Genomic DNA, 23,014 nt, shown 5'->3' on the forward strand with positions numbered 1-23,014 from the left:
TAACGACCTAGCGGGTCGTTACAAGATACTAGTGGGGTGAGTGGTGGGGTGCGGTGGGTTAGGGTTTGGGGTGAGCTTGTGTGTTTTATAATGATCGGGAAAATATTTTCCATTAAATTTGTAAGAGAAATGTTTTCTTCTACTTTGAGCACTACTACAAAAAGGTCCTTTAGTGGCAATTATTTAGCGGCAATACTGCAATAGCCTCTAATTTATCCTTTAATTTGAACTACTAGTGACAAAGCATTAGCCAGCAAAGAATCCCTTTACCGACAATAAGAATAATTTGCCCCAAAAACTTACTAATTGAAAGCAATTTTAATAATTTTATCTTCCCTCCAATTCTTTTCCCCAATAATTAACATTCCCCCCAAACTATAAAAAAAATATAAAATAATAAAACTTTCCCTCAGAGTACCTAAAAACCTTGAAGCCGCTACCAGATCTTGACGCTGCTGCCACCGGAAGGATTTCAACCAGGCAAGCATTATGGAACCCATCTCTTCTCTTAAGAGTACCTAAAAACAAAGGATTGAAAACCAACTAAAGTACGACAACATAAAAAAGTCGAAATCGAACTAGAAACTGAGACCCCTCCCATTGAAAACCCTAAATTATGACCATCAATCTATCAAAAGAACACCACGAACTGAAGAATTAGGAATAAACCCACATTTTTTTGACAAAAGAACGAGAAAAAAGAAGGAACTGAAAACCCACATCTTCTTGTCGTTGTTTGTTCTTGTGGATCTATGGTGTGATTGCGCATATCACTTGTCTATTTGTTGTAAGTTACTGTCTGGAGCATTTAGATTACCAGTTGCTTCTTTTAAAAGATTATTTTGCCTTTAGCTCTAATTTATTCATTTAACTCTTGTCATGAATTTCTTAACTAAGTCTAGTAATATAGAGATGGGAATTAGCTCAGCAGTTAAGTGGTTCGTTGGCTAACATATGTCATGTGTTCGAAGGTTAAAAGATGTCATGTGTTCGAAGGTTAAAAGATATGATCTCGTTATCAATTCTTGAATTATTATTCACAATTCATCATGATTTGTATAGGTTCTTTTTTTTAAATAAATAAATAAATAATAATAATCATGATTTTGTCTAGATTTGGGTTTGAATGCCCTTAACTTTTGATTCAGATCTATTATGGATGAGCAAGAATATAGTGCATTGTCTTTATGGGGCACACATTTGATATGCAGATTAGCAATGCAATGTTGGGTTTTTCAAGAAACCATGTTGGATCTGATGATCTGTGCTTGTATTTTTTTATTTCATTTTTTTGATGTTTTTGAAAAAAAATGTAAATTGAGAATTTGTATAGCCTGCTCGATTAGTTTGTGATTTGTGTTGTAAGTGGGTTGATCGTATACATTCCTTTTCTTCTATCTATCCCTCTCTCTCACCCTTCGTACATAAGTAAATATAATGATAAAGAAAAATTACACCTACAACTTTGAAAATTTGCACATACACTCCCGAATTGGAAGTTAAGAAATTTTCTTATCGATGATGATTTTGGTTGTCGCTACTCAAGCTCTGCTGTTGTCTCCATCTTTTCTTTCACGTAGGTTTCAAGACTGTTAGGGGCACCATTCATCTCGTTCAGTTTATTGTCATTCTCGTCAAAGTAATTTGATTACCAGGTACCCAAAATTTGAATTTAAGTTGATTTGTGATTTGTGGTGTTCAACTATAGCCTTCCTGTTCAAAAGGATATGCTGTCGATTACTGCCATTTCAATGTTTTCTTTGTTGTTTTTGTGTTTCCTTTCTGAGGAGTGCGCATAGTTCTAAGTGTTTGGATTCTTTTTCTTGAATGAAGAAGGTGGAAGGTTTATCTTTAATTAAGAAGCATATTTATTTAATTTAAGAATAAATCTGCTTGTTTGTTCATTGATGGTATGCTAAGGAAGTTGGGGTTAAGTTACAGTTAAAGGCAGAATAGCTTCGGTTTTAAGGTTATATGAAGGTTTGAACATCTGAATGTCTTCAAGTCTAACCAGTATACCGTTTTTCATTACCAGTTTCTTTGGTAAGACCAATTTTACTAACCTAAGAATTGCAATGGTTATTTTCTTTCTCAACCTTCTCTTTTGTTTAACAAGGTATCTGTTAGGAACCAAGCTTAAAGTATCCTTCAACCTGATGTTGGTTTAAAAAATTGCCTTGTTGTAAAGTTTAAGTTTCCAGAAAAGTGGTTTGTGAAGCTTCTTTAAAATGTTTTATCTTTTACATAACAACTGAAGGTAGGAATCATGTTGAGAGGGAGTGTCCTTTGTTTAAAAAAATAGAGGGAAAGCTTCATTAACATAGTAACCTGTTAGAAGACTTCAATTTTGGATAAAATATGAATATGGAAAGCTTCTGTTTGAGTACCTGAAGCATGGAGATTTTTCTTAAAGCTAGTTGTAGCTACATATTACTGATTTTGACAGGGACAATACTAGGAGTAGAATTCCGCAAGCTCTATCCAACTAATGTTTTGAGTTTTGTTTCCTATATGAATAATAATCCCTCTCCATATTTCTATGACATCGTTACTATTTGAAGAATGTTATTTTTAACTTTAATGAATGTGACAACATGTAGTACTTCTATTGCTGCATTTGAATATATAAACCTTATTTCAAAAATGGAATTTATGAAGTACTTCTATTGCCCATTATAAAGTAGCTTACAAGTATCCACTAAAGTACCTAAATGCACATGTTACATACAACACCTTTTCTTACTTCTTTCTTTTTCGTCATGGCATTTTACTTTGACTTCTTGAAATTGTAGAAGACTAACAAAGTTCTTGAATTGCCGTGGGCAATACTAGGAGTAGAAGTTGGATAAATTGCGATAGACTTAGTAAAGAATATTTGGATGGAGTAGAGAATTTTTTAAATCATGCACTTTGTGAAAAACGTGATAGAGGAACAATTCCATGTCCTTGTACAGAATGTGTGCTGCACTATGAAGTTAATCAGGCAACAACATATGATCATCTTGTAGTTAATGGTATTATACCGTCATATGATACTTGGTTTTGACATGGGGAGTATCTCAATAAATCAAATAAGACTACAGAAAAAATGATGGCAGACAAGAAGCTTTAAGGGGTGATGATATGAGGCGAATGATACACGATGCTTTTGGAGGTTGTACCCAGTTTACAGACAATAACATTAGCGATGAAGGAGAGATAGATCCAAACTTAGAAGAAAATACTCATAATCCATCAGGACATCAACCTCATCCAGAGATGGATAAGTTTGAATAACTCTTGAAAGATGCAAAAGAGGAATTATACCCTAGATGCAAGAAATTTAGTAAACTCTCATTTTTGCTACAGCTTTACCACATAAAAGGGATGTTTAGATGTTCAAATGAATCCTTTAATGCTTTTCTTGGTCTATTAAAGGACGCATTTCCTGAAGGAGCTAAGTTGCCTTCTTCTTCATATGAGACCAAAAAAATAGTTAAGGGCTTGGGCTTAAAGTATAATAAGATTCATGTTTGTCCCAATGATTGCATTATTTTTAGGAATCAATTTACTGATAAAAAAGTCAATGCATGCTTAGTTTGTGGGGCTTCTAGATGGAAAAAAAAAAGATAAAAAAATTCCAGCCAAGGTCCTAAGGTACTTTCCTCTAAAACCAAGACTGCAAGATGGAGTTTTACGACATCCTGCAGATTCTGAAGCTTGGAAATTTTTTGATAGTAGATATTCAGAATTTGCTAGTGATCCCCGCAATGTTTGCCTAGGGTTAGCTTCTGATGGCTTTAATCCGTTTGGCACGATGCGTTCTGTTTATAGTACGTGGCCGGTGATTTTGATGCCCTATAATCTTCCGCCTTGGTTGTTCATGAAGCAAGAGTTCTTCATTATGTCCTTGCTCATTCCTGGACCAAAAGGACCTAGAAATAACATTGCTGTCTTTTTGGAACCTTTAATAGAAGAAATGAATGAATTATGGGATACAGGGGTAGCAACCTATGATGCATCTTCTAAGGAGACATTTCAAATGCGAGTAGCTCTGATGTGGACTATAAACGATTTTCTAGCATATGGTAATCTATCTGGATAGTGTACTCATGGTCATTTTGCATACCTTTCTTGTAACATAGAGACTCAATCTAGAAGGCTTAAACACGGTAAAAAATTTTGCTTCATGGGCCATCAACGTTTCTTGAAGCCAAGTCACAAATATCGAAATGATGCAAAATCATTTGATGGGACTAAAGAATCAAGATCTGCACCTCGTCTAGTTACTGGGTCATAAATTCTAAATCAAGTTAGAAAAATAAAGTTTACTCTCGGGCAATTGTTAGATAAGGTAAGCGGGGTTATGAAAAACACATGGAAAAAGAGGAGCATTTTTTTCAATCTTCCTTATTGGGAGTATAACTTGGTGCGTCACAATCTTGATGTGATGCACATAGAAAAAAATGTGTGTGATAACTTGATTTATACATTGTTGGGTCTTGGTAAAAAGTCAAAAGACAACTTAGAAGCTCGATTGGACTTGAAGGATATGAAAATAAGACCCAGCTTGTGGCCTCAATGTCGGGCAAGTGGGAGGACATATCTTCCTCCTACTTATTTCACAATGTCTCCGGCAGAAAATGAGTTGTTTTATGAAGTACTACAAAATGCCAAGTTTTCCACATGGCTATGCTTCTAATATCGCTCATTGCATACGCAAAAGAAAGATATCGGGGCTAAAAACTCATGATTGTCGTGTTATAATGTAAGAACTTCTTCCTCTTGTATTGCGGAGTTCAACAGATAAAAAGGTGAGTTCTGTTATAATTGAACTATGCACATTCTTTCGGGTTCTTTCTGGCAAAGTGCTTAAAATAGAAGAGTTAGAGTTACTTGAAGAAAAATTTGGCTTAACACATTCTAATATGGAGAAAATATTCCTCCCATCATTCTTTACTATTATGGTACACTTGGTTATTCACTTGGCAACTGGGGCTAAAATTGCGGTGCCGGTACATTATCGCTGGATGTACCCAGTTGAGAGGTATGAAAAGTAACATTGAATTTCCCAGTCATTTAATCTTCTCCTAGAATTAATCTGCCATCAGAATTGAAATAGAATTCAGCCTGAATTTGAATAGGTTAACTCTCAGTTATCAAGTAATAAGAGATACAAACTCTTAGCTGCACTGGAATTCGTTATTATTTGTGTTATCAAGTAATAAGAAGTGGAAACTCTCAGCTACCACTTCTTCAGTCAAATGCATCTGTTTTCCACTTGAATTCGCTTTAGGAATTCTATAAAGCATCACTAATCTTATTTTTCGATTACGTCTTCTATCATTTTATTTTTACATATTTTCGTTATTATTTACTTATGTTTGGTTACTTAACTGATTAGGACATGATCAATGAAAAGTTGAGTAATAGTGAGGTATCGAACGAGCAACCTCGTCACTCTGTTGCTTGGGAAGGAGATGTATATTCACAAGTGTTGGGAAATGAAAAACTGGTTATGTTCGTAGCTTAGGACTTGGTCCAACTCCTTCTGTACTATGGGGTAGTAGATCTTCTTTTGGAAATATTATTGAAGAGGATTCGTCTAATGAGGTTGTAAAAAGGTTAGAACAAGAGGTAACAAAGTTAAAGGACATAAATGGAAAACAAAATGAAGAACTGAGTTTGGTGAAACAAAATCAAGAGAAGTTGCTATCTGAATTAGCATGGGTGAGAAAAGCCTTGAGCAGAAATGGTCCTAATGGGTTACCTATACATCATAATATCAATGGAATTTTAGATGACCAGATAAGTCAATTTTAAACGGTGGGAGTCATTTATTGAAATTTAAATTTTACATAAATAATTTATCTAACGTGTTAATGTTTTTTAGGTTATCGATGCCAACAGTGGCCATGAGCGACTACAACAATCACCACAGATGCTGTTTAGAGGAGATAATGTGGCTGAAAATTTTCCATCTTCTCACGGTATTGTTCTTTTATTTGAATATTTTATCATAGTACTTTCTGTCCAGTTATAAATCGTTATCCTCCATGATGACATATCCTCCGATATGCCAATAGTAAAGGATATATCCTTTACTATTGGGTGTGAGTAGCCTCAATCTCTATTTGCCAGAGTATTTAGGAGTCTCAACAATGGATTCCTCAAGCAGCCATGTAGTAAGATGAGACAGCAACAACGCTAATAATTAGCCCCTAAATAAAGTAGTTTATGTTATACATCATATATACACACACACACACACGTGGGGACACATGTATTACCAATCCCGTGTAGCTTACTGCAATGAATGTGTTATGTGCACTGAAGTGTCATGCTGCTCTTAGGCCTATTTTACATCAAGTACAACAATGAAGGTATATTGATTAGATGTAGAAGTCTTTTGAAAAATAGTGCTACACAGCTGCCTTTCTTCCCAATCTGGCTTTTATATCATATATGATTATAAGTACTGTCTGTGTGCCTATTGCATTGAGAATAAACAAGGAATAGTTGTGTTTAGCATTGTAGTGTAATGCAAGCTGGAGTTATATTAGTTGGTGAGGTTTTTCAAATGGCAAATATTGTAAGTATTCCTAAATAACCATGTTATGATACTATTGGATCCAAAAAAATTAGTTTACTTAATAATGTGTGGATATATTAGTTTCTAGCAGCTCCAATTATCACCAGATGCATAATGTTGAAACTTTGGCATCAAAGAATGTTGTGTAGAGAAGCTGTTAATTTTTTTTTTAAATTTTTATATATAACTTACCTAGAATGGCTGGGATCCAGTTATTCCAACCAGAGAGAAGTTACAACAGGAGGGGACTTGGCCTAACTCCTTTTACAAAAGATGGTTATACCATATGATGACCAACAAAGTATAACCATAGACTAGAAAGAAATCTATTTTGTATTTGGTGATTTGAAAACTGTCTTCCAACTTTCTGCTATTTGCATTTACATATTCCACTGTCAATGAATTCCTTGTTGCCTTAACTTGCACATCTCCGAATTCTGCTATTTTTACCAAAATTCACTTTTCAGCCTGAGAAGGGACCTGGTCCAAGCTAATGCCAGCCATTCCAATAGTAGCATGAACTGGTGCACTATAATTGGTTTTATCATAAATGTCAATTTCACTTGCACCATTAGAACACAATGCTTTACATTCCTTCTGTTATATTGTATCAATCCTCTCATAGTTGTAGACATGTACCCATAATGCTAGATCGATCTTGTTTGTCAGTTGTAATGGCTCAACAGCTTTTACAAAATCCTCATTAACACTTATAAGAATCCCCCCATTGATGGAAGTATCATGTGCAGAGAAGCTGTTAATTAATATTATATTAGAGATGTAAGATGTTGGGATGTACTTTCAAGATGAGATTGCTTTTGTAAACAGGTTGAAAATTTGATAGTCTTATTAATTGGGGAAGTTTTGGCAAAATTTTTAAGAATTTGAAGATTTAGTAAAATTTCGAGTATGACAAACTTCACAATATATTAGATGTATGTGTACTACTTTTTTACAATAGATTTCATCTTTTCATATTCACTCATTTTATTATTTCAGGTCATACAGTATGATGTTTGAATAGCACGTGGAAGATTCAATATTATGCAGCGTTGCGAAACTGTTGGAGGGTGCATTTTAGAAATTTGTTACTGCAAGTATTGGATAGGAATAGTTACAAGGACATTAACTATTTAGTTTAGACACATAATATTATTTTTTAATTCGCTGATTACATTAGTATTATGAATTAGTACTTGCTTTGATTTATCTTGAGTTAGTGAAATATATTATATTTTTATAAATTATAATAGTGTGTTTTTATTAGCATTTACCATTGTAATTGTCAATGCACATTTTGAAATGGGTTTAGCAACCATTACAATTTTTGCTACACAATAGTCGTTAAAGCATGTAACTTTTAGCCGCAATTTATTTGGATTTAGCGGCAATAAAAATAGACATCAAAAGGGTTAATTGAGCCATTTTGGAATGAGTTTAGTGGTCATGGTAATTGTCGCTAATAATAGCCGCTAAAATAGGTGAGTTTTAGCGGCAATTTAATTAGATTTAGTAGCAATAAATATAGACGGTAAAAGTGTTGAGTCAACTCTTTTGGAAAATGATTTAGCGGCCACTAGATTTGCCGCTACACAATACTCGTTAAAACAGTCCATTTAGTGGCTATTTAATTGGATTTCGCGGCAATTTAATTTGACACTAAAAGGTGGATTAGGTCATTTTGAAAATGAGTTTAGCGGCCATAATAATTGCCGCTAAACAATTGCCATTAAACATCATGATCTTTAGCGGCAATTGCAATCACATTTACCGGCACGTTTCTGTGACGCCGCTAAAGGTTTTACCGACGCCAGATACAGCGGCAAAAGACTAATTGCCGGTAAAGGTTATAGCGGCAATTAGTATGGCCGCTAAAGGCTTTTTTAATTGCCGCTAAAGTCCCCTTTTGTAGTAGTGGTGGAAAACGAGTTGTTATTGGGTCTAGTGAGTTCATATATGGATACCCATATTTTACCCATATTTGCCCATGAAAGAAAATTTCAAATTTTCCTGTTTTCATCTATTACCTTGTGAAGATATCCCTTGTCGAATGGATGCATCAATACAACGGCAAAAAGCTCGAGAAGCAACATCACCCACAGGTACACATATTGTGTCTCAAGAAGCTTGTTTCAAGTATCGCAATATGATAATATTAAAATGTTAATATTAAATTAAATAAACAAGTAAAGACCCCTCCCCAAGCCGTGCTTGCACTTTTCGTTGCACATGGCTTTCCCTATGTATACATCAGAAACTGATCATACTATGATCATTGTATGATGGTTGTCGGTCAAGAAGGCCCCCATCATCTAGTGGTTTAGGACATCTCTCTTTCAAGGAGGCAGCGGGATTCGAATTCCCCTGGGGATTGGGTACTACGAAAGGAAGTTGATCTTGGAACTAAAATAAAATTCTCAAACTTTTTTGTACAAAGAGAATAGAGAAGAAAACCCAATAAAAGTACCGCACCAACTGATAACAAATAGTATACGATATATGCTATGACACCCACACATAACACCAGAAAAATTTCAATATTGACATTGTGTATATAAAAAATAATCCAATTAGACAAGAGTCATTAACAAAAACTTTCAGAGTAATATAGAACAATAACTGAATCAATAGGTTTCACTATGAAAATAGTGCTATATATTATCGATATAGACAACAAATACACATTAAAACTATGAATACCTGCGAAAGGAGCAAACTTACAACAACCAGAAAGATAATCACCAGACTCGATTTTTATGATGACGTATGACGCATTGCTTAAAGTTGTTCACAACATGGTTGCTATTCCTTACAAAGAGATATATTTTGTGCAAAACTGTGAATGAGGCGTGGGTTTTTTTTGTGTTCAAGCGTTGTTTTTTATAATTTTGAAGCGTTAGCTTCTATATTTTTTTTTGTAAAGTACGGTTATTAGGTTAGGCAATTCTAATTAGTTTTTTTAAACGAATAAAAGAGTAATTTAACTTTTAAATTTGGGAGTTCATGCTTTTAATATAGTATAGATATATGAATGCATGAGAGATATTTAAGGGACATTATAAGCCTTTCGGAGTGATGTAAGGTTGTTAAGCCTCCAAATAACATTATGTAGCTAACTCATCAATCAAACGTTTAATTATGAACTAGGAAACAGGACATAACATAATTCATTGAACATAGCTACGAAAGGAAGAACATGAACATCTCTAACTTAACATGAATAGAGTCATTTTGGAGGGACGTTCGTTTACATTTCGGTTTAGTCGGGATCATCCCAAAAGAAGGAAGAGAAAACCTTAACAAACCTTTTATCGACTTATCCAACACAACAACTGATATGATTCTAAGAAACTCATGGGTGATTATGAGGGCTAAAACCTGTGCTATAGATTTGGATGCGTATTTTCTTTCCACACACCCTTGGATGAGTAAGATGGGGCCTTTGGAGGCCATTGAAGAGCAATCTGCTAGGGTATGGGTGATTGCTTGGAAGGGGATGATGGCCAAACGATGGAAGCCACAAAAGTGGCTACAAGTGCAAACATGGTTAGAAGTGCAATTCGTGGCTAAGAAGTGCAATTAGTCTCTAGAAATACAATTCATGGCTAGGGGTACAAATTCGAGGATAGGATTGCAATTCAAGTGAAGAAGGGACCATGTGGGGTTATTTGTGCAAAGGCCACTTTTAGGCCTTTCTTGTAATAGGGAAAACTATATAAGCTTACCTTTAGCATATTTTTATTCCTTAGTTGTTGATTGTTGAAGAATTCATTGAGAGTAGTTTTCTCCTTGATGGAGTTTAAATCTCTAGGATTAGCTACTGTAGATTTAGGGTGGATTCCCTTAACTCTTACCTTGAATCTCTCTTGGATAATCTAGGATTAGATTTCCATGTATGAGTTTAAGTGTCTTCTTTCTTGGATTGAATTCATCTTAAATAGGTGTAGGTATCAAGTCTTACGTTGATTACTCACAATTATAGTTGATTAAATCCTTTCTTTCTTCTATTACCATCTCCTATTTCTGCAATTCTCATCCCTAATTTCTTACTATCTTTAATTTTCGAATTTGTGAATCGATTTAGGGTTTCTTCCAAGTCGATTCGTATTAATAACGTACTTAGTCCGCATATCACCCCAATATACAATAAGGATAATAGAACCATCGTCAACTAAAGGAACTAATATACTAAACATCTAGCGACAAGCTCTCTTTACGATTAACTAAATGACTTTTCTTTCTGCCCTTCACCCCTTCAAGCTCACAACAACAAGAACACACACACACACACATATATATATACAACCATACTAACATCTCCAGAACTTTGACATGACAAGAAAATCTACAAAAACACAACAAAACAACTTCAACAATCGGGTTTACGACTTTCAATCGTCGTCCCATAAGTTCATACCAAAACAACGTATCTAAAGCTCACATAAGCTTATACATATGGAGAGGGGAAGAACCCTTTTCTTAGATGTCAAAAACTACTCTTCCTCCACCTTATTTCACTTTAAAGAAAGCCCGGATTCAACAACGCTACAAAGATGGAACAACGAGATCGAAGTAGTGAGCAAAACCAACATGTTGTTCTTGAGGAAAAAAATTTAAAGTCACATTGCTGCTCTACCCCTGAAAGTAACGTTGCTTCCTTCACAAAATGAATTCATGGCACAACATAAATTTTCCTAAAATAGATAGCTAAGGAAATTAAATCTTAGGGATAAGGCAACTTTTTCCCATTTACCTTTTCTTTTACAAGTGTAAACTCTTGAGCCCACTTTAAATTAAAGGTCACACCGCCACCTTATATACATGTGTATCTAAATATTTTGCTGCCACCTATCAATAATCCATATGGATTATGTCCACATAATATTTATCCAGTAATATTAATTAATTTCTTGTCTTTCATTATAATCTCCCGTTTAATCAATTACACACATAATTAATTTCTTAATCTCCATTAACTTAAATAATAGCTATTGTTAACATACTTCATATACTCGTTATTATGCTCATGTGATATAGCACTAGTCCATAGCCTCATTTGCCACACATAAAATATTATTTTCAATTATCGTCGTCACACATTTTCGTCTTAAATCACTTCGAGGCTTCATCTTTTTATACATCGAGCTCTTGATTTGCATGCTTGAATATGACAAAATCCTCCGAGCTCGGGTAAATTTGCTCATGTTGGACGGTTCAATTTCCTAGTCCAAAAATATGGGGTATTATAGCTTGGAGCGTATTTCACTCAAATAAATGTCGAACCTCGACAAAACTCATTTTCTTCAATTTGTTTAACTTCTAATCCTTAAGACATATCTGTACTATCATTTTAACCAACTATAAGCTCAGGGATAACCTCGTTTTCCTCTACTTATGTCGTCTAACTTGCACACTTTATAATGCACGAAAACACGGGATGTAACAACCCCAAAGGAGATAAGACTCACCAAATAGCTGATACGATGAAGTTTAACGAGCAGATTCATCGTCCTGTAAATCAATGCCTGCATAATCAAATGCATGCCCCGGGCAATATGGGCGTAAGTACACTGGAATTATACTTGTATATAAAGAAACTGAATGAAAGTGTGACACCTCGTACCTTAAACTAAGCCTCGTCTATGACTCAGGGAACCCGAAAACCAAAAGGGAGAGTTTAAGCGAAAAAACCAGACCCCAATTCTGCAGTGCAGATCGATGGCCTCAAGGATACACAGTCGACATGTCGACGGTTCGTCTACTTGTACTATCAAGTTGCACCTTGTTTTTAAACTCTCTGAACTTCTCTCAGACTGCAACAGTACGGTTGTATCGACGGACTGTCGACACGTCGATGAACCGTCGATGTGCTGTGGCACGCAGAACGTCAAGCAGCTCGACGGCACAGTCGACATGTCGACTAACCGTAAAGTTGAATCATCAACCTACCCGACAACAAATTGTATATATAAGACCCCGCAGTCTAGAAAACCAATTTTCACAATTCATTAAACCCTAGAATGCAGTCCCTCTCTCCCAAACAGTGCAAGGCTCTAAGGTAAGCGTCTTAAACACATCCAAGTAAATTCTAGCATAAGATTACGTACCCTAATTAGGGAATCAAAGTGCTTAACCTAGGGTTTTCAAGAAAACCCACGTTTCAAGTTTAAGACACAGGGTTTTTTCTCAAGTTCAGACTTATAGATACGAGTTTTGGAGCATATACAGGTATGTGAAGCTAACTATCTACGTTAGGATGTTCATGATTCTCCCTATGCCTCGTTCTTCACACTTATCAGTAAAATTCCACAGAATATAGTTTACCCCTAGTTTCCTAAATAGTTGTAGAACTTCTATCTTCTAGGGATATAGTTTCATAATTCGTTCATGGTTATCATTTTGAATATCATAAACTCAGTACGTAATTATTATGTACTTGTGTATTGACATCACATGAGTCTCAGTCATTGTATAATTAGTTATTAGCTTAAGTTCCATAATCAGAAATAGATATCATGCTATCAATTATATCTCAATCTCAGTATCAAGAAATTTTTAATGTTGAACACCTGTATCTGTATTTTGGGCCCTAGGCCACAGTTTTGTGCACATTTATTTGGGCTACAAGACACAATTTATATTTATAGTTATACAGGTGATTCTTCATTCAGAACGGGAAGTACTTCAGATCCTTACTTTCCTATTTAGTTCAGTTTACAATTATCAATTTCAGTTTCAACTTCAGTACTTATATTTCTTTCTTTTAGTTGCTTTACATACCAGTACAACTCAAATGTGCTGATGTCCCTTTTTATTACTTGGGGGCCTGCATCTGGTAATGTAGGCAACGACTTACAGGTTGATGATCCAGCTAGCTAGGACTTGCTCGTATCAACTGCGTGGTGAGCCCCAGTTCCTCTAGGGCATATCCTGCTTTCAGTCTTTCCAGTTTTAGGCAGTTGTCTCTTCAGTATTCGTTAGAGGCTTCATAGACATAGTCCAGTCAGTCAGATATTAGTAGACCTTGAAATGTTAACCTTGTTAGCATTTATTTCAAATGTTTTAAACTTAAACTATTAATTTCGCATTTAATATATTTCAGTCATACCTTTAGTAGATCAGCATGTGTTAGTCTTATTTTCTTATTATTGCATGTTTTGATATCACATGTTGATTCAGCCAGCTTATAGGTACGCTCGGTCATATGCAGTTAGGCATCAAGTGTTGTGTTACTCCCAGGCTATGGTTCGGGGCATGATAAAGATTAGTATCAGAGCCACAGGTTCAATTGTCTTAGAGAGTCTATGAAGCCGTATCCAGTGGGGTTGCCTTTATATGTGTGTAGTGCCCACACATATAAAAAGTTGACCACCCAGACATTTGGGATTTTTTTCACCTCTTTCGTACTCTAGTTCGTGTAGTTAGAGCAGTACTTTTAGGAATTCTTCTAACTCGTGCAAATTACGTATTTCAGAAATGGCTCTTAAAAGAAAGTACAACAAGAGCAATACAGCTACTAGCCAGAGGGCTATCGCTAATGCAGTCCTAGAAGAGAACACTCAGGCTCAGACGGCTGCCCCAACTAATGCTATAGTTACACCTCCTAATGCTTTGAATGCGGACGTTAGAGGAGTTATGCAGCTGCTCATTCAGATTTTGCCAAACCAGGCCCACCTACAAGAAATGACACCTAGCCTAGGTGCTAGTAGTAGGTCGAACAGTTTTGGGACTCAGGAGTTTCTGCGGATGAAGCCGCCAGTGTTCATTGGGTCTAAGAAGGATGAGGACCCGTAGAATTTCATTGAATTATTTCGTGTGATGCATGCTACTTATACAGAAGCAGCAGAATTTGGAGCTTTCCAAATGCAATATATGGCCCATATTTTGTTACACCTCGGAAAAAAAATCCTCCATTGTTGTCCAAGTGAATGGGCCCACGAGGAGTACGAGTATCCGATGTTTTCATGAGTGAGAAATAACATTTGACGACCCTAAGTAAGATTCCGAAGGCAATTTCAATAAGAGATAGGTTATGCTCCATAATGAACAATTATAGGTTTTGGAAATGTGAAAAGTTGCAGGTTGGCATTCTGCCAGTTGGTCGTAAAATGAAATACGGACCGTAAAGTGGTATACAGTCCGTAAACTACCATGCCGTATTTTGGCTTCCAAAACATCAACTTTATGCCAAATGATCAAATGGTTAAATACGACCTAAAATACGGACCGTAAAGTGGTTTACGGCCCGTAAATCACCACGTCTCAGCCTGAGTTTCTGGTTCTGTTACGATTACATACGACCACGAAGGACGGTCCGTAAACTGGAATACGGACCGTAAACCATGTTTACGACCACTGTGCTGTTCACTCCAGACCAGATTTTAAGTGATTAAATAAAGGATCCAAGTTTATTATTTCATTTCCACATTTCATCCCCTCTCTCTAAAACATCTCTCTACATTTATTCCACAAGATTTCAAGGATTATTAGTCATCAACAACACAAATCAAGTGAATCAAGTGTAAGGAAACCCATTAAGATTATTCAAGTTAAGAAAATCTTATTGAAGGAAAACTAGGGTTTTTGTTCAAGTGAAGTATTTTGACCAAGGCTCGTTCCTACAACATCTAAGTATGATTTATGGTGTTTGTATGTTTTTTAAGGTATTTGAGAGTTAAAATGCTTGGACATTAGATGAGTATAGAAAAATGGGTCATGAATGATAAATAGTGACATTTTGAGAAATAGTTTGAATTGAGTTATGAGTCTTGATGTATTGTGATGTAAATGTGTTATAAATGATGTTGAGAACATGAGATGAGCAATGTACGTGAATGGACATAGTTGTGTGTTATAGCCATGGATATGAGTAATTGAATGTAAGTCTAGAAATGTGGATAATGTGGATGAATAATGATTATTGTTATGGTATTGTGAATGCATTATTGGCGTTTGGGAGTTGATATACGCTATGGAGGAATGTCGTATAAATAAAGCAGATGCTGTCCGATTTTCTCTAGCTTTATCCATGTGTGCTAGTTGTCGATTCTAACGATAGTATGACTTTAATGATGGTATAAACGCAACCGTTGAAAGAGAACGTGCAAGTGGTAAATAGTCGAACAAAAAGGTATGTAAGGCTAACCCTTCTTTCATATGGCATGGTTCTTTGGCCAAATATCTAAATCTTCTATGAGACTATGATATCCTTCAAATGATTTGATCTTCCGAGCTAGTAAGCACACAATTCGTGATACGCCACGATTGTACTAAATCCCTCGTATGACAAGTAAGCCTATAAAGATAAATGTGATGAATGACGATAATAGTAATAATGATGTTGATGACGATTATGATAATGATGAAAATAGTAAAGATGCTTATGAGCGATTATGTATATGTGTCTATGTATGACTATTATAGAACCCCGAACTTATGAGGCCGGGTAGGATATGTAAATAAGTATGTATATGATTACGTAACGCGCGCACACCTATACAGATGGTACGGATAACCATGACGCCTTGGTACGGCTAGGAAGAGGTGACCCTGAAGCCTTGGTAGGGCCAGGTATGAGTAACCTTGAGCCTTGGTTGGCCAAGTGCGTATGAAACATCGATCCTCCATGGTCGGGTATGGTATGTAAATACTATGTATATGATATGATGATGTATATGATATAGAAATGAGTATGAATATGAATATGATACGGCATGATTATGAATATGATACGATATGAATATGAATAAGGTTATGTATACGAATACGGGTACTAAAATGGAACAGATACGATTATGGATACAGATAATGACGTATGAGCACAAATACGCATTTGAATGGAAAGTTCCTATGAAAGGCAAGTAAGTGCCCATGATGATGATATTACCATCTCCCATCTTGTGCTACTTTTCATGATGTTCATTATGCTTCTATATTGATATTGATCATGCTTTACATACTCAGTACATTCTTCGTACTGACATCCTTTTGTTTGTGGACGTTGAGTCATGCCCGCAGGTGCACAGGGTGACAGGCTTGATCCATAGCTACATTCTCAGAGTCTACATAGCAAGGCTCCACTTCATTCGGAGCTATAGCTTTTGGGTACTTATTCTTTTGTGTACATAGTTATGGCCATAGCGGGGTTTTGTCCCGCTTATGTGATATGTTATACTCTTCTTAGAGGCTCGTAGACATGTGAATATGGTTAGATGTGTCCGGCCTTGTCGGCCTATATTTTGTATATTATTTTGATAGCCGTGACGGCTCATGTACATTGACGTGGTATAGATGCCAACCATGATATGAAAGCATTGTCGTCTAATGGGACTAGCATGAATGGTGATTAGAAATGTATGTTTAATTACGTGGCTCACCTAAATGTAAGTGAAGTGTAAGCCAAGGGGTGCCCAGGGTGGGCTAGCACCGGGCGCCCGTCACGACCCTCTAGACGAGTCGTGACAAAAGTGGTATCACAGCAGTTCAGTCTTAGGGTGTCTACGAGCCATGTCTAGTAGAGTCTTGGTTATGGGTGTGTTGCGCGCCACACTTATAAACAAGGAGCTGCGGACATTTTAGGAATAAATGACCTTCTTTCTTCATAAGAATCGTGCGATAGAGCTATGGTTTAAGAAATTCTTGTTCCTTAATCGTGTGTTACGTATTTCAGAAATGCCTAGAAAGAGAAAAGCTACAGCAGCCCAAAAGGGCAAGACGGGGGCAGAAAAGCGGGCTGAAAGAGCACCGCCACCAGTAGTAGAGGAAAGTGAGTCCCATAATGCGGCTCAATCTCAGTCCTCCCAAACAGAGCATATTACTGAGGAGCATGAGGGAGCCTCAGCCCCAGCTCCAGCACCTCCGGCTCCTCCACCGGACGCTTCAGGCCAAGATGTGAAAGAGGCCATACATTTGCTTACTCAGTTGGTTGAGGCCCAGACTCAAAGGCAAAGTACGGGGCAAGGTGATAGGGCTGTTAGTGCAAGGGACCGTGATTTCATTACCTTAAACCCTCCGGAATTCTTTGGGTCAAAGCCGGAGGAGGACTCTTAGGATTTCATCGATGGTATGTCGAGGAAGCTTCGATTGATACATGCTTCGGACACCGAATCGGTGGAGTTAGCGTCGTATAGATTGAGAGATGTCTCGATCAAATGGTATATGGTTTGGATGGCTTCCCGGGGAGCCAATGCACCTCCCCCGGTATGGCAGGAGTTTATTGATGCTTTCCTCCGACATTATATGCCTCCAGTGGTTCGGCGAGCTAGGGCCGATAAATTCTTAAATTTGAGGTAAGGTAGCATGAGTGCTTTAGAGTACAGTCTCCGCTTCAATTCCTTGGCTAAGTATGCTTCGGCCATGGTAGCGGATATGGGTGACAAAGTGCACCGCTCTGTAAAGGGCCTAGGGCTGCATTTGATGGATAGATGCTTGACCGCGTCCCTACAGGACAATATGGATATTGCACGCATTCATGCTCATGCTCAGAACTTAGAAGAAAGTTTAAAACAGCAGAGAAGTGAATTTGAGTTGGATATGGGTCATAGCAAGAGGGCCAGATCTTCAGGTCCGATGAGTGAGTTCAGAGGTGGGCATAGACAGCAGATTTCCAGGCACTCCGGTTATTCTCTGACTAGTGCACCTCTACGATTTTCAGGCCAGAGATTCGATAGATCTACTCGTTCCGGGCCGAGTCAGAATTATTCGGGGTCCCAGTTTAGAGATGATTCAGGTCAGGCAAGGCCACCCGTACTTCGATGTTCCCAGTGTGGGAAGTTGCATTGGGGTCGATGCCAATTGGGTTCAGATGTTTTCTATTCATGTGGCCGACCAGGCCATATCATGCGTGATTGCCCCTCAGTTCATGGTAGAGGTAGGACCCAGCGTTCAGGGTCGGTAGCGGGATCTTCAGCATCTGTACGCCCTATGGGGCAAGGTTCGCATGCGCCAGTCGGCCATGCTAGAGGCAGAGGGAGAGTTCCCAGTTCTAGCGGTCCTCAACACCGTATTTATGCTTTTGCTGGACGCCAAGATCTCGAGTCTTCCCCTGATGTGGTTACAAGTATATTATCGGTATTCTCTCATGATGTATATGCTTTGATTGATCCGAGCTCCACATTGTCCTATGTTACTCCATATATTGCGGGTCGATTTAGAGTTGAACCGGAGTCAATCAAACCTTTTGAGGTGTCTACACCCGTGGGTGAATCGGTAATAGCTAGCCGGGTATATAGAAATTGTGTAATTGTGATTTGTAATCGTCGTACCATGATTGACTTGCATGAGTTAGAAATGGTGGATTTTGATATTATTAGGGGCATAGATTGGTTGGCTTCTTGTTATGCCAATGTGGATTGTAGGATGAAAATGGTTCGTTTCCAATTTCTAGGAGAACCAGTTTTAGAATGGAAAAGGAATACGGCATCACCAAAAGGTAGGTTTATTTCCTATCTAAAGGTAAGGAAAATGATCACGAAAGGGGGCATTTATCATCTAGTGCGAGTTCAAGATGTAGAAGCTGAGTCGCCGACTCTACAGTCAGTTCCAGTGGTGAATGAATTTCCGGATGTGTTCCGGGAAGAACTTCCAGGCCTTCCTCCCGAGGGGGAAATTGATTTTGCTATTGACGTGATGCCAGGCACTAAGCCTATATCTATTCCTCCTTATAGAATGGCTCCTGCAGAATTGAAGGAGTTGAAAGAGCAATTGAAAGACTTGCTTGAGAAAGGATTCATTAGGCCTAGTTCGTCCCCGTGGGGAGAACCCGTATTGTTTGTTCGAAAGAAATATGGCTCTTTGAGAATGTGCATTGATTTTCGGCAGTTGAATAAAGTGACGATTAAGAACAAATATCCTCTTCCGAGGATTGATGATTTATTTGATCAATTGCAAGGTGCCAAATGGTTTTCAAAGATAGATTTGAGGTCCGGGTATCACTAAGTGATAGTTAGGGGGAAAGATATCCCTAAGACGGCCTTCAGGACAAGATATGGTCATTTTGAGTTCCGGGTGATGTCATTTGGGCTACCAAATGCGCCGGCAGTGTTTATGGATTTGATGAACGATGTGTTCAGGCCCTTTCTGGATTTGTTCGTGATTGTATTCATCGACGATATCTTGGTGTATTCTAGATCCGAGGAAAAGCATGCGGATCATTTGCGCATTGTCCTTGGAGTTCTTCGAACTCGAGAGTTGTTCGCAAAATTTTCTAAATGTGAGTTTTGGTTAAACTCAGTAACATTTCTAGGGCACATTGTTGTAGCCGATGGTATTCGAGTAGATAGCCAAAAGATTGAGGCTGTGCAGACTTGGCCACGGCCCACGACTCCTACGGAGGTTCGTAGCTTCCTGGGCTTAGCAGGATACTACCGGAGATTTGTTGAAGGTTTCTCTTCTATTTCAGCACCACTCACAAGGTTGACCCAGAAATCGGCAAAGTTTCAATGGACGGATGCTTGTGAACGTAGCTTCCAAGAGTTGAAAGATAGGTTGACTTCTGCCCCAGTCTTAACACTTCCAGAGGGATTGGCAGGATATGTTGTATATTGCGATGCTTCGGGTGTTGGGCTAGGCTGTGTATTGATGCAACATGGTAAGGTGATTGCATATGCTTCAAGGCAATTACGGAAACATGAACAAAACTATCCGACCCACGATCTAGAATTGGCTGTAGTGGTTCATGCATTGAAGATATGGAGACATTATTTATATAGTGTCCATGTGGATATTTATACAGATCATAACAGCCTTTAGTATGTCTTCAAGCAGAAAGAGTTGAATTTTCCACAACGACGATGGTTAGAATTGCTAAAAGATTATGATGTTGAAATCTTGTATCACCCCGGAAAGACAAATGTTGTAGCTGATGCTCTTAGCCGCAGATCTATGGGAAGTTTATGTGATGTACGACCAGAGAAGTGATAAATGGCTCGTGAGCTCCAACAGTTAGCTAGCTTAGGAGTTCGAGTAGTGGACTCAGGTAGCAGGGGAACTACAATTCAGAATTTTGCAGTCTCGTCACTAGTAGCAGAAGCGAAAGAGGGGCAATACGAATATTCCATGCTAATGCAGTACAGAGACTCATTCCCTTAGAAAGAGGGGTCATCATTCGATATTTCAGGAGACGGAGTTCTCCGATGTCGAGGCAGATTATGTGTTCCCGATGCGGCAAACTTACGTCACCAAATAATGAGGGAAGCCTATTGTTCCCGCTACTCTATCCACCCCGGAGCGACGAAGATGTATCATGATCTTAAGTCTATATATTGGTGGAATGGGATGAAGAAAGATATAGCGAAATTCGTAGCTCAATTTCCTAATTGTCTACAAGTGAAAATCGAGCACCAAAAGCCGGGTGGATTGTTGCAAGCTATCGAAATCCCAACTTGGAAGTGGGAAGTGATGAACATGGACTTCATTTCAGGCTTACCCCGTTCTCGACGTAAGTATGACTCTATATGGGTGATTGTGGATATACTCACCAAGTCAGCTCATTTCTTACCGGTCAGAACGACCTATGTGGCAGAAGATTATGCAGGGCTTTATCTTAGGGGGATAGTGAGGCTCCATGGTGTTCCAGTATCTGTTATCTCTGATAGAGGGACTCAGTTTACAACTAATTTCTGGAAGAATTTCCAAGATGGTTTAGGGACCCAAGTGAACCTTAGCACGACATTTCATCCGCAGACCGATGGGCAAGCTGAACGCACCATTCAGACTCTTAAAGATATATTGCGAGCATGTATGATAGACTTTGGAGGTAACTGGGATGATCATTTGTCACTCATTTAATTTTCGTACAATAATAGTTATCATTCTAGCATTCAAATGAAACCGTATGAGGCTTTATATGGGCGAAAGTGTAGATCCCCAATCGGGTGGTTCGAAACAGGAGAGACTAAATTTATGGGGCCAGACTTGGTCCAGCAAGCCATAGAGAAAGTCAAGCTCATAAAAGATAGGCTGTTGGCCGCTCAAAGTCATCAAAAGTCCTATGCGGATAATCGTCGAAGAGACTTAGAGTTCCAAGTGAAAGATTGGGTGTTCTTGAAAGTATCGCCAATGAAGGGCGTTATGAGATTTGGCAAGATGGGGAAGCTTAGTCCTCGATACATTGGGCCTTATGAGATTGTGCGCAAAGTGGGGAAAGTGGCCTATGAATTAGATCTACCTCCGAATTTGGAGTCAGTCCATCGAATGTTTCATGTCTCAATGCTTCAAAAATGTGTTGGAGATCCTACTAGGATCGTCCCAGTAAATGATGTGCTAGTGACAGAGAAATTGACTTATGAAGAGGTACCCATTGCCATACTAGCTAGGCAAGTACGGAGGATCATAAACAAAGAAGTGGACTCAGTCAAGGTTTTATGGAGAAGTAGTAAACGAGAAGAAATGACATGGGAAGCGGAGGAAAGTATGCGATCCCGATACCCGCATTTATTTCAGCCCTTGGAGGATCTCCAAGATGAGATATAAAGATCATGAGGTAGGTATGTTTCCTTTTATGCTTTTGGTCTAGTGTGGCCAAATTCTATTGCTATTATTTGTGGCCCTGAGAGGCATCGATATTATGGGTTGTTGTGACAGGAGGGTAGTGCTATATTATAGGCGAGACTCTGGTGAAATTTTATAGAATCCCCGAAGACTTTAACATTCGAGGACAAATGATCTTAAGGGGGGAAGAATGTTACACCTCGAAAAAATATCCTCCATTGTTGTCCAAGTGAATGGGCCCGCGAGGAGTACGAGTATCCGAAGTTTTTACGAGTAAGAAATAACATTTGACGACCCTAAGTAAGATTCCGAAGGCAATTGCAATAAGATATAGGTTATGCTCCATAATGAATAATTATAAGTTTTGGAAATGTGAAAAGTTGCAGGTTTGCATTCTGGCCAGTTGGTCGTAAAATGAAATACGGATCGTAAAGTGGTATACGGTCCGTAAACTGCCATATCGTATTTTGGCTTCCAAAACTTCAACTTTCTGCCAAATGATCAAATGGTTAAATACGACCTAAAATATGGACCGTAAAGTGGTTTACGGCCCGTAAACTGTGTCCGTAAATCACCACGTCTCAGCCTGAGTTTCTGGTTCTGTTATGATTAAATACGACCACGAAGGACGGTCCGTAAACTGGAATACGGACCGTAAACTAAGTTTACGACCACTGTGCTGTTCACTCCAGACCAGATTTTAAGTCATTAAATAAGGGATCCAAGTTTATTATTTCATTTCCAGATTTCATCCCCTCTCTCTAAACCATCTCTCTACATTTATTCCACAAGATTTCAAGGATTATTAGTCATCAACAACACAAATCAAGTGAATCAAGTGTAAGGAAACCCATTAAGATTATTCAAGTCAAGAAAATGGTATTGAAGGAAAACTAGGGTTTTTGCTCAAGTGAAGTATTTTGACCAAGGCTCATTCCTACAACATCTAAGGTA

General features: G+C 38.0%; 1 long non-coding RNA gene across 2 annotated transcripts; it reads left to right on the forward strand.

Annotated features, from left to right (window-relative positions):
• Nucleotides 1-291: 291 nt before the first annotated feature.
• LOC132636172 (uncharacterized) lies at nucleotides 292-7,815 on the forward strand. Of its 2 annotated transcripts, none has more exons than XR_009581068.1 (4): nucleotides 292-787; nucleotides 1,581-1,655; nucleotides 5,384-5,969; nucleotides 7,571-7,815. It is a non-coding gene; the product is annotated as an uncharacterized LOC132636172 (long non-coding RNA). The 2 variants fall into 2 exon arrangements; XR_009581067.1 differs by having other exon boundaries at nucleotides 331-787; nucleotides 5,873-5,969.
• Nucleotides 7,816-23,014: the final 15,199 nt, after the last annotated feature.

Source organism: Lycium barbarum, chromosome 4 (assembly GCF_019175385.1).
Source record: "Lycium barbarum isolate Lr01 chromosome 4, ASM1917538v2, whole genome shotgun sequence".
NCBI lineage: Eukaryota > Viridiplantae > Streptophyta > Magnoliopsida > Solanales > Solanaceae > Lycium > Lycium barbarum.